This window comes from Rhinolophus ferrumequinum, chromosome 6 (genome assembly GCF_004115265.2).
Source record: "Rhinolophus ferrumequinum isolate MPI-CBG mRhiFer1 chromosome 6, mRhiFer1_v1.p, whole genome shotgun sequence".
Taxonomy (NCBI): domain Eukaryota; kingdom Metazoa; phylum Chordata; class Mammalia; order Chiroptera; family Rhinolophidae; genus Rhinolophus; species Rhinolophus ferrumequinum.
In genome coordinates, this window is record NC_046289.1 from 91,663,716 (window position 1) to 91,675,325 (window position 11,610).

Genomic DNA, 11,610 nt, shown 5'->3' on the forward strand with positions numbered 1-11,610 from the left:
TTTTTCCCTCCAAACACATTTTTGTTTTATCCTCTAAGGTAAAACCCAGCACACGTTGTCTGTTTTGATATCTAAACAAGCTTATGAACATCTATGCTAAAAAGCAATGCAAGAGGCCAGATAAAGGCCGTTTAATTCTTTTTTGCCTTCCCTCTCTCTCTGTCTCTGTCTCTGTCTCTCTTTCTCTCTCTCGTGTTACAAGGTAAATGTAAAATACATTTGAAATGCTGCTGTGCAGTTGTGTGGGCTGTTGCATTCTCTGCCAGCACAGTGCGTGGCCTGACAGTGCCTCTGACAGCAGACCGGCTGGACCTGTGACAAACTCCAGGTCTGTTTCTTAAACTCACTTCATGGTAAACAGGTTCGGTGAGCCTTGCAAGTGGGGCCCAGGAGATGGAGCACCTCCCTGCTGTTCTACATTCGAGTAAAATTTAGCAGAGACAAAAAAGCATTTCACAGATTCAGGACAGAAACATAAAATAAATTCAAGTATTTGAAAATTTGCCAAGTCTTTTAGTGGGTATCTCTTGAAAAGTCCTCTTTTTCTAGTGGGTATATCTTGAAATTTCCCTTCAAGTTATTGTTAGGTAGAGAGATCTGTGGTTCGCACCTTTTCAAGTCCAGACATAGAAATTCATTGCCCTCCTAGGGTGTTTGCTTGGCATCAGTAGAGCCCAGGTTTGGGACCGGGCATGGTGTGTGTGTGTGTGTGTGTGTGTGTGTGTCTGTTCTGTGTTTCTACCCTTGTAGCAATCAGAGAGCAGGTAGTGACCTAGAGGGAAGGTCAAGAAGACAATAATTAAATATCTGTAATTTAGAAGCAGGTCAAAGAAAAATCTAGGAGCCATCATGATTTTGAAGGCAAGTTCTAGAGATGCAAGCTTCTAATTCCGGCTCTGCCACTTCCTTTCCACCTTGCAAGTCCTTTGGCAAATTCCTTCATCTTTCCAGTCTCAGTCACTTCATCCATAAACAAGGAATAATAAAAATAACTATCTCAAGAACTGTTACGAGAATTAAAGCAGCAGAGGAATGCAAAATGATTATTCCACGATAAGCATTCAATATGTTAGCTATGATTGCTAACATTGAGGGAAAAAAAAATCAAAGACTACCGTAATGACAAAGATCTGTGGCTGAATTACCTGTTTTCACAAGAAGTGAGTGACCTCTTAGCCTTCAGCAGAAAAATCCTGGGTAAGGGCAACATATTGGCCTTATGGGTAAGGGTAGGCTGGATATTACTGTTCGCTGCCATGCATTTAGCTCCCAGAGGTCTCTGGCTAACGGCTTTGCAGAGCACTTCCTTGGCGCTCCTGTTGGCTGTCTCTTGAGGATGCAGGGTTTGGGGCCAGGGCTGTGGCTCAGCCTTGGCAGATCAAGTGGGATGGTTTTCTGTCCCGTGAATATGCATTGCTCAGGGGTTTCCAGAGGCTTCCTTGCCATTTTTTCCTAGATTTATCCCTGTGAGGTAGATGGGTAATTAGCATGGATTTTATAGCCACCTTAGGAGAAAAAAGGAACTAACCAAGCAAATATGAACGTGGTGGAGAATTTAATTGTCCGCTGCTTCCTTCTTAGCAACCTACACGCATTGTGCAAATATTTTCCAGCTGCTAAAGTTCACCTGTGGTGGAATGCTGGTTCTTTCTCTTTTAAATAACCATTTGTCCCAAAGGAAGTTTTCCTCATTAACAGCAACAAAAATGCAGAAACTTTGCCGGTTGTCTGTGAGGATGTTTATTCTCTTTCATTTATTTAAATACTTGCAGTTGGAGAAGAAAACAATAACAATCAAACCTTGGGTTTCTGGGTGTCAAGCTGCATAAAGGATTTTCTTTGACCTTTTGAGAAAGTTAAAACAACATGCCAGAATTCAAATAATTATATTGTTACATGTTCGCCCACTCCTTTCTCTCTCTGACCCCTTTAATTCCTGTGTATTTACAGAATCTAAATTTTTGATTCATGTGCACTCTGAAGAAATAATAATAATAAACAACATTTGTTGGGTGCTTTCTGTGTGCCAGGCTCTTTCCTAAGCCCTTGCACATGTCGGCGTGTAGAAGACATCAAGAGAAACAAGAAAAGTAAAGCTGCATGCTTTTTGATATTTTTTAGAGTAAAAGCTCAGTGACCCACTCTATTTCTTTTGGTGGAGGCATCCATACTTCTGAATTCTCTTCTAGCGAAGTGAGAGCAGTCCGGGTCTGGGTACATGTTGATTTTGCTTTGGAAACAAGGTACTAGTTTATCATCAGTCAATTATTTTTGTAAGTGCCTGGGTCCTCGGTGGCTAATGTTAAATCTTGCTCAAGTTTCTCTTCTTTTACACACTGGGACTCCTATTTTAGGTTCAGATTACACAGGCTTATTATTATTAGTTTAATTAACGTACATTTTGAAAATTTGTCTCATTAAACAACCAAAATGTATTTCAAAGACAGCTGTAAGTTGACTTCAGGATTGTTTGAAGCTTCCTTTAAGAAGGGGGACAATTGACTATAGCCCTAAAATGAGGGGGAAAATGCCTACTACATTCAACAAATATATGTTTTTTAGTTTTTAAACTTTATTTTATTTTTGGCAGCTAATATGAACACAATATCATTCTAGAATCTGAAGAAGGGTACAGGCAACTCTCCTCATCACTAATCTATTTTAAAAGCTCTTTAGTTCATCCCTTTTTAAAGCTATCTCTCTAAGGCCCTGTATTCCATCCTTCCTTGCCTTCATGCCCTCCCTGGATGTTTTATGCTCTTTTCGAGCTGCTGCCCCGCCCCTACCGACTGAATTTGACTTGAAGATGATTTTATCCAAGACCTAGTTTCATGGAAACACTGCACCACAAACTTCCTGTATAGAAGTCCACAAATGGCCATGGGTTAATTTGAGATTAGACTACTAGGCTGATGATTATTTAAATTCATTCACGTATAAGGAGAGAAGAAGAGAGGGAAAAGAATAAAATGTTCAAATAGTTGATATAAAATGTAGTATTACTTTGGAGTTTTATACTATATGAAAACTGAAAAATCTGATTAGTAAATGGAAACAATCAACTTTAAAATAAGCCTTCATTATTCCATGTATGAGAAAGATAGGAAGAAAATGTTAAAATTTATTTCAAGTATCTACCAGGTCTAAATTATATCAAATTATGGATTTGCTTGGTCCATAACAATGAGGTTAGTGTTATTTGAATTTATGTTTACATGAAATATGGAATAAAAGGAAAACAAAGTTGTCTTTGGCTGTTATACTGTATCCATTCACTCTTGCTTACAATTACATGAGCATTTAAATGAGGTAAAACATGAAACTTGGAACCTCGTCATTTGTTATATTTCCAAATTCCCACAAGATGGCAGAATTTCCGAGCATTTTAGAATATGTGCCTAGATAGGTAGCTAGAATTATTTTACATCTCGTAACTAGGTTAAGCACAAATCCTGTTTTCTGATCAGTGATGCAAATAATACTCACACAAAGCAGGGTCCAATGTGTCCTCTTGTTATTTACAGATTCTACTAAACTGAAGTAATAAAACAATGGATCGTGCATGGTTTGCAGTACTCCTCAGGTAGAGAACCACGTTCTTGTTTTGTACCTCAGCTTTGAGGTCATCCATAATTACCCAGGAACGCTGCCTCATCTATGTGCTTCATTTATTTTATTCATGAGGATCAGAGATGAGCTGGGATACAGGTTTGAACAGATGGAACTCTACGTCCTGGTATTTCAGAGGTTCCGGCCACATGGCATGGTTGTTCTGCAAGCAGTGAGGGGTAGTCAGTCCTGTCCATCACCAGCTTGCTCCTGTAAATATTTAAATGATTAGGTGTTACTCGATCAGGGCTTGGTATGCCATGGGAGATACAGGCTTGCTGTTGGAATCCTTGGGGAAGCAAACTCCTGTTCTTTCTTTCCTCCTTAGTCTCTCTCTCTCTCTCTGCTATTGCGGCTGTTAGTGACTTAACAAAGAAAGGTCTTGAGGCAGCCATTTATGCTTTCGTAGCCTAAGAAAGGAGAGGGGGTTACTGGAACCAAACTGGAGTAAGCTACTCTGCCTGCCTAACAGACTGAGAAGTAGAGGTTTGAAGTTAGCACCTATTTCAAATTTTGCTTGAGTTCATATCTGCTTTGTTTTTGACTTTATAGGTGGGGCTTTTATATTCTTTAATGTATTGCACTTCTTTATGGATAGGGTCATATAGAGATAAATGACCTTTATTTTCTGAAGTCACTTTTGTAAATTAGAGTGTTAGTTAGACAGCTAAATTAGTTAGCTGCACTTTCAATTGATAAGTAGGATATGTACATGTGATTTTGAAAATTATCTAAGTGATAGTATTGGTGCTAATATTATAATTCTGCCTCAATCCACCTGGAATTTACTTACCAACTGCTGAAGGGAGGTTGTTTGTGTTACAGGATGCTAAAACTCGAGATGAAAACAGAAATGACTGAATTACTGATGGTAAGCCTCTCTAAACTGATGATGAAGAATTTCTTATCTCATAATGTTGGAACTGTGAACTATGAGATTTGGTTTTTAATGGTGTTAGTGAGGGTATCTGAACTTGGGAAGTGATTGTATTAGGTGCTTAGGTGGAGGCTGTGTTTATTCCTGATACACGTTTTTGGGGGGGGAGTTTATTTATGGGAGCTAAATTTGACTTGTTGCCCCAACTGCTCCCAAGATATCTGTGGGCACCAGAAGGGCAATAGTTCTTAATATTCTGCAAACCTAATTGTTTCAGCTCCACATCAACTCCATGGGGGGTGTAGCCACTGAAAGAGGCAACTCTGTGGCAATAGCAAGTAGCAACATTGAAATTTGCCTAATTGTGTACTCGTTACGCCCAAGACCACCTCCAGGGGATACAGGAGTCTCTGCCTCCTATGTCTCCATCTCTGGGGTGCAGACTGAATGGCATCTCTCCTGTCCCATTTCAACGCGCATTTGAGAGAAATTCAAGGCTTCAAATTCAAATCCACTGGCTTCAGAACACTGTCTCTTCTGCCATGATCCATCCACCTCCCCCCCTCCCACTCCCGCCCCCGCAAAGGAATGTGTCCTCCTTGCTCCAATGTACCTCAGTTCAGAAATCATGTCTCTCATAAGCGTGTTTAATGAAAAAAGCAAAATCATTTCTGGAACACGAGCTGCAAGGGAGTTAGGCATATTTTCCACAATGAAAATTGCAGCAAGAAAGATAACTGAATTTTTAGGATTAATTTTATCATTATCTGGATAATATTTAACACTTGTGATGCTGAATTATATTGTCCCAAAGATTTATTCAAAATCGTTTTACGAATTTTCTTACACCTGCCTTCTTTTGGGTTTACTTTTATATCAAATGTAACAAAGTACTGGATGCAGGTCTAGTCTTAATACATACCAGGGGTGCCAAAAAAAATGTATACAAGTGGACACTTTGGTCAGCGTTGCTCAAGCAGTAGTTTGCCGTAACCAGAAGTGTCTGGACGCTGATGGTAACCACTTTGAGCACCTCTTGTAATTGCAAAAGTCAAATGTAACTTGTATTCATCTTTTGTTATCGATATATATTGAGTACTACAAATTTTAATACTGTGTTTTTCTTTCTTAAAATGTGTATACATTTTTTTGGCACCCTCTGTAGAGCAAAAGGCAAGCAAAGCTTATGAAGGAAAATGTACTTAAAAGAATCAAGATAATAGAGGAGTTTTTGATAAGGCTGCATTGAAAATCTAAGACTCCTCAGTCTGGGAAAGGTGAGTAGGCAGTGTTTTTGGCAGCTGTGAATTTGAGGGAATGGATAGGAAGAAAAGACAAAACCAGGCTTTGAATCTTGAATAGGTGGTTTTAAGGTAGATACAAGGAGGGGCCACTCAGCCAACCAACGTGTGTCACTTTATTCTTACCATATATGCAGCACTGGCTGGACCCTCTGGGGAGTTTACCAGTAGAAAGTGAATTTGTGTACCCTGAGGAACGTGAGCGTTGTATGTGCTCAGATATTCCTTTAGCATGAATACATTCATTAGAATATAAAATAAAAATCATTCAACCCTTATTATATTAATTCAAGGAAGGCAGATCATCAAAGGAAGTCAGCAAATCAATATCTCCAGGCCTTTGGATTAGGTCATGCAGCACAATGGAAAGGCTTTGGGTTCAAGCCAGGATTTTAATCCAACTTTGCCATTTGCTAGTTGTGTGATCTTGATCAAATAACCTCCAGTAGCTTCAATTTATTTCTCTGTAAATCGGAGATAATATAGCCAGCATTAAAGGTTGTTGTTAAGATTAGGGATGGAAGAAGTGAGAAATAGAGCTACATGCTCTGGTACATAGCAGGCATAAGAAAGTAGTTATTTTTTGATTGCTACTTTTTTAGAGACAGAATGTCTGCTAGCGGGGAGGACAGCTGATACAAACCCATGTGGACCACATTCAGCTGATGTGTCTGTGTACGTCCTTGTGGCATTCCTCGTGCCCTTCTCTCCACAGACTTTGAAATCTTGCATGTCGTACCGTCTTCATATTACCGTACGCTTAACTGATTGCAGTAGCCTCACAGAGGAGCATTTTGGTCTTTCCCGTTCCTACCCGTCCTCATTCCAGCCCACGTACTGCTCACATACTCATTTTTTATCGTGATAGTCCCCCTGACAGACACCTGCAATGGCTTCGTATTGTGCTTACAATTGTCTTTAAAAAGTACAGTTCCATGTCACCAAATCTTTAAAGTCTTACTTGGTGAGGAGGGGGAGGAAGGAAGATGGTTGAGAGGAAATGAAGATGGATGTGAAGGTATGTAGTTAGAACACAGGTAAAAAGACAGATAGACATTAGGTAGGTAGGTGAGTAGGTAAATGGATGATGATAGATAGACGGGTAGATAATAAATGACAGCTGGATGAGAGGTGAAGTGAATTAGCAAGAATAGGAGCTGGGAAGGGGTGTGGTGAAGCAGAGTCTGGCTGGTCTAGAGCAGACAGATCATTCCATGCGCATTGGGACATGCAGGTTCTGTACCTTGTAACCTGACATAAGTCTCTAAGTCTTTCTCTACTGTGATACGAGCTGTTTGGTTCGTGTGATCTGACACCATATGATCTAAATGAAGAAGGGCGATACATTTTTGAAGGCAGGTTTACAAATATTATGCCTTGGTAACAAATCTATGATTGGAAGCATTGTGCAGAATGTTTTTGCCTTCCTTCCTTCCTTCCTTCCTTCCTTCCTTCCTTCCTTCCTTCCTTCCTTCCTTCCTTCCTTTCCCTTTCTCTCTCTCTCTTTCTTTCTTCCTTTTTTTCTCCCTCCCTCCCTGTCTCCCTTCTCTCTCTCTTTATTTCATTCTCTATTCTTTTGTTGTAATTTTTCCATTACTATTACATTTCCCTCATACTTTCCTAAAGAAATCAATATTTATTTATTCTTTCTGGGTAGGAAAATAACACATGCTTGTTGCAAAAATAAATATTAAGAATAAAATGCCCATATTTTCACATTGGGCATTTATGTTTTTTCTGAATTTTTTGTTATTATAAGCAATTTTATAACGTTAAACATTGGGACATGTGAACGATCATTTCCTTTGGACAAAATCCTAGAAATGAAATTCTTGACAAAGAGTGCACATATTTTGAAGGGTTTTGACATGTTTTTCTCATTTCTGCCTCCCTCTCCCTAACCCTCGGGGCAAGTACAGGGTATGAAAACACCTGTTTCCTCATGCCCTCACCAACACTGGATATTATTGATCTTTTAAATATTTTCCAATCTATCTGGTAAAAATAACATGTAATGGATATTTTAGTTTGCATTTCATTGGCTGAAAACATTTTCTTACAGTTTTTGGCCATTTGCAGTGGGCAATATTATACCATGACTTATCACCACAGTCTTTGTTCAGGGACTGTCATTACCAACTGCTCTGTACCAAAAGTAGTGAATCTAGGTGAAACAAGTTTCTGTGTGCAAGTTATTTTACACGAAGAAGAAGAAAAAAATAAAGCTATGTTATTTGGTAGTGGCCTAATATATGCTATCCAAAATATTATAAAAGGGTTCAGAATCTATGCTTTATATCCTTATGCAACATTGATCTAATTTTAGATTTGCTGTTTTATTCTGTTTTGCCAGCGGGGGTACTATGATAGAAATATGTATGGCATGTGCTATTTCTAGTGATTTGACCATTTTCACTCTGCCATAGCTCTGTCTATGTCCCAGCATCAGTTAAACTTGGACCAACTTTACTTTTCAGTGCTTGCTGAATTGGGGCCCCATCTGCTTTAGCATGACTATCTTTATAGGGAGATTTCTATGGATAACGATAGAAAGTGACATGGGCCATTGCCTAAAAAACAGTAATGCTCACTTTACAATTGTCTTTTTATAAACTCTTTACAGTGCTTCTGTGGCTTTAACTGGTAGGTGTCTTCATTTTCTTTCTTCATAGAGCTGGGCTCCTGAGTTTGAAATGAACAAGCAAGGGCAAGTCAAACATTTTCTGTAATAATGTTGAAGGGAGTGAGGAAAGAATCCGGGGACTTTATCAATGTTTCCTTTTTCATCACAGATTTCTGATTTTCATTTAAAGCCCTCTTTCTTTACTGATGAGTTCTGCATGCATAGTTGGCTAATGTGTGACTAATACACTAAGTGCTTTTTTCCCCAGTGAAGAGAACAAGATCAGTTGGAAGAGATTCAATTCCAAATTTCCTCTTATCAGGTTTGCTTTATTAGCTTTGTGTCTGGATATACACAGTGCACCTTATTCCTGCTGCAAGTGGAATTGTTTGCTAGGAGAGGAAAATATTCTTTGCCCTTGAGAAACCTTCAAAGTGAGTGAAAATTGCTGTGATGCAAACTCTGAGAAGCGATTTGTAAACCTTTAGGCTGTAGGCATTGCTTTTTCATATCTTAATGTCTGTCCTTCCTATTTCTCCACATTCTTAAAAATCTACCTTGTTATGTCATAAGAATTATTTTGTTTGCTATCGTCGGCCCAGGGATATGATCTGGGGAGAATGTCAAAAAGCCAAGACAATGTAATCTAGCAAGTGAGGACAATGTTGGAATTTAAGGAAAATTCCATACAAATGAAATTTCATTGACTAAGCTTGTCACTTTTCCCCTTTTTCTTTCAGTCACTTCTCTAGCATCTTACTGGTTAATGTCCTTTATACTTCTACACTTCAAGCAACAACCGTATCACACTATTTTTCTACTGAGAATCGCCTTCCGCTTCTTCAAAAGCATATGTGGTTTAAGGGCAACATTCTGTGTCTGTTAAATAGCTGAGTAAATGTTTAATAACTTGAACTGTGTTAAAAGAAGAATCTCTAAAGATTCCAGGGCACTGTCTAGTTTAGCCTTGGAGTTCTCAGTCAGTTCCCTAACATAAATGCTCTGTCCAAATTCTTCACCTCAGGGTGGAATCTTTTTCATTTTATTGAAGAAGAGGGGAAGTGAATAGAATAGCTTGCATTGACTTAAAGAATGCAAATATTCTATGTTACAGACTATTCTAAGACATTAAGCAAAGTAGCAAATTTGGAGACATAAAATTTTTAAAATAAGAAATCAGAACCGTCTTTCAAAAATATGTGAGAAGAGAAAGGGAGTTGCATAAAGCACCCAAAGGCTCGAATTTTCCAATCTCTCCACACTGTTACAAGAAAAAGGGAGCACTGATATTGCTAAATATTAACCAGTGGGTAAAATTTAAGTTTTGGAACATCTGGGAGTGAGTTCTATTGTGGCAATAGCTGTCAGAAGGAAGTTGGGTGGGACAAGTGAGATGAGCCATGTGACGCAGTACGGAGAACGGCTGGAGCAACCGGCAGTAATTGAGAGGGAAAGGAGGGTTGAGACAGTCGCGAGGCGACCTGAGAAGTACAGCGTGACCACTGAAACAAGCGGAAACTTACCCCAGAAGCGTTATAGCCACAAGCTGCCATAGTCCTGCCCTCAGAGATTTTACTGGAAGCCTGTTGCAATCCATGAATGGAATCAGGCAACATCTCAATCCCAGCCTGAGTTAGAGAGCGGCTTGCCACAAAAGTTTATGAGCTCCAGGGTAGTGGTCCTCTCATAGGCTCCATCCTCTTTCTAACACATCTGGTCTCATTCCTATGATGGAAAACGGTGCAGTCAATGGGAAAGATTTGAACCCTCAAACTTTTCTCCATTGATAGTCCCATAGGTGAAGATTAAACTCAATATCTGGTTCTTCTTTTTTTGTCCATCCTCACCCTCTTGATCCATTTCATTTTTCTCTGCCCAGTTCTGTGGACTGCTTCCCTACCTGGGTTTCCTTGTTGGCCGCTTCCAGTTGTTTCACCAATGAGAAGCGCAGGCAGGAGACTAGAGGATGCGGGGAGAGAGGCGAGGCTAGTTCTTCTTTATTCCTCCCTGACCATCTCTGGTCATTGCTGTCTACCTCCTCCTGCTTCCACAGGTGGCTCCTTCTCGGCAGTTGCAGCTTGTATGGGTTTAGTTAATGCTTTTCTTTTAGTCCCTTCAGCCCTTGGGGTGGTGATGACTTTCCACTAATGCTGACTTCTGAGTACCCCCCAACCCCTTTCTTATTCTTTTATTTTTGCCCATACTGCTCACCTTCTTAAGGGGTCCCTCATCAAAGCCTCGTTATTTGAATCACCTGGGGGTGAATTCTGTTTCCTGCTGGGGGACCTGACTGATACATAGAATATGAAACTTCAAAGGTCTTTTATTCTTGAGTTTCTATATGAAGAAAAAGACAGAAAATTTTCAATACTCTAATCATACCCTTGTTTATAGGAGCCTGTGTCATGGATGTATATGTTTGATTCAATTAAGTGAGAAGAAAATGAAAAAAAGAGTTGGCCAGAATCTAGGTCTTCTTAAGCTGTTCTGCTTTAGTGTGGTGTGTTCAGTGGTAAATGGGCTAGGAAACAAATCAAAATGTTTTTGCCCCCACTAAGCTCACTAATATTTAGCATTGGAAATTTTGTTATTAATAATAATTATTAAACCAAGAGTATATAAGAGAGCAGAGTCATGGAAGTAAACATTTTTCAAATTATGACACAGGGAGGAGAGGTGAACTATAAATATTGTTGGAGCACATGCTTTTAGATACATAGAAAAACATTGTCATGTGATACTGTGTAATTACTGCTACCTAATTTAGTTATTTTGTGAGTTTGCAACACTTTGCATGTGTCAAGGAGAACTGTAGTATTTGAATGGGTCTTTAACGAACAGACTGAAACGCTTCTAAGGGAGTGGAAGCCTGTGCTGTTTAGTTTTTCTATATTTTGCCTGAGGTGGTGTACCCTTAAGTACAGAGGGTGCCAAAAAAATGCATACACATTTTAAGAGAGGAAAAAACTGTATTAAAAATTATGCTGATGATAACCACTTTGAGCACCTCTTGTAATTGCAGAAGTCAAAAGTGACTTGTATTCATCTTTTGTTATCGGTATATATTGAGTATTACAATTTTAATACAGTTTTTTCCTTTCTTAAAATGTGTATACATTTTTTTGGCACCCTCTGTACTTTTGGAGGAAAGTAACTATGGTCATAAAACTGAAAGAATAGGTGGCTGTGAATTTTTATTA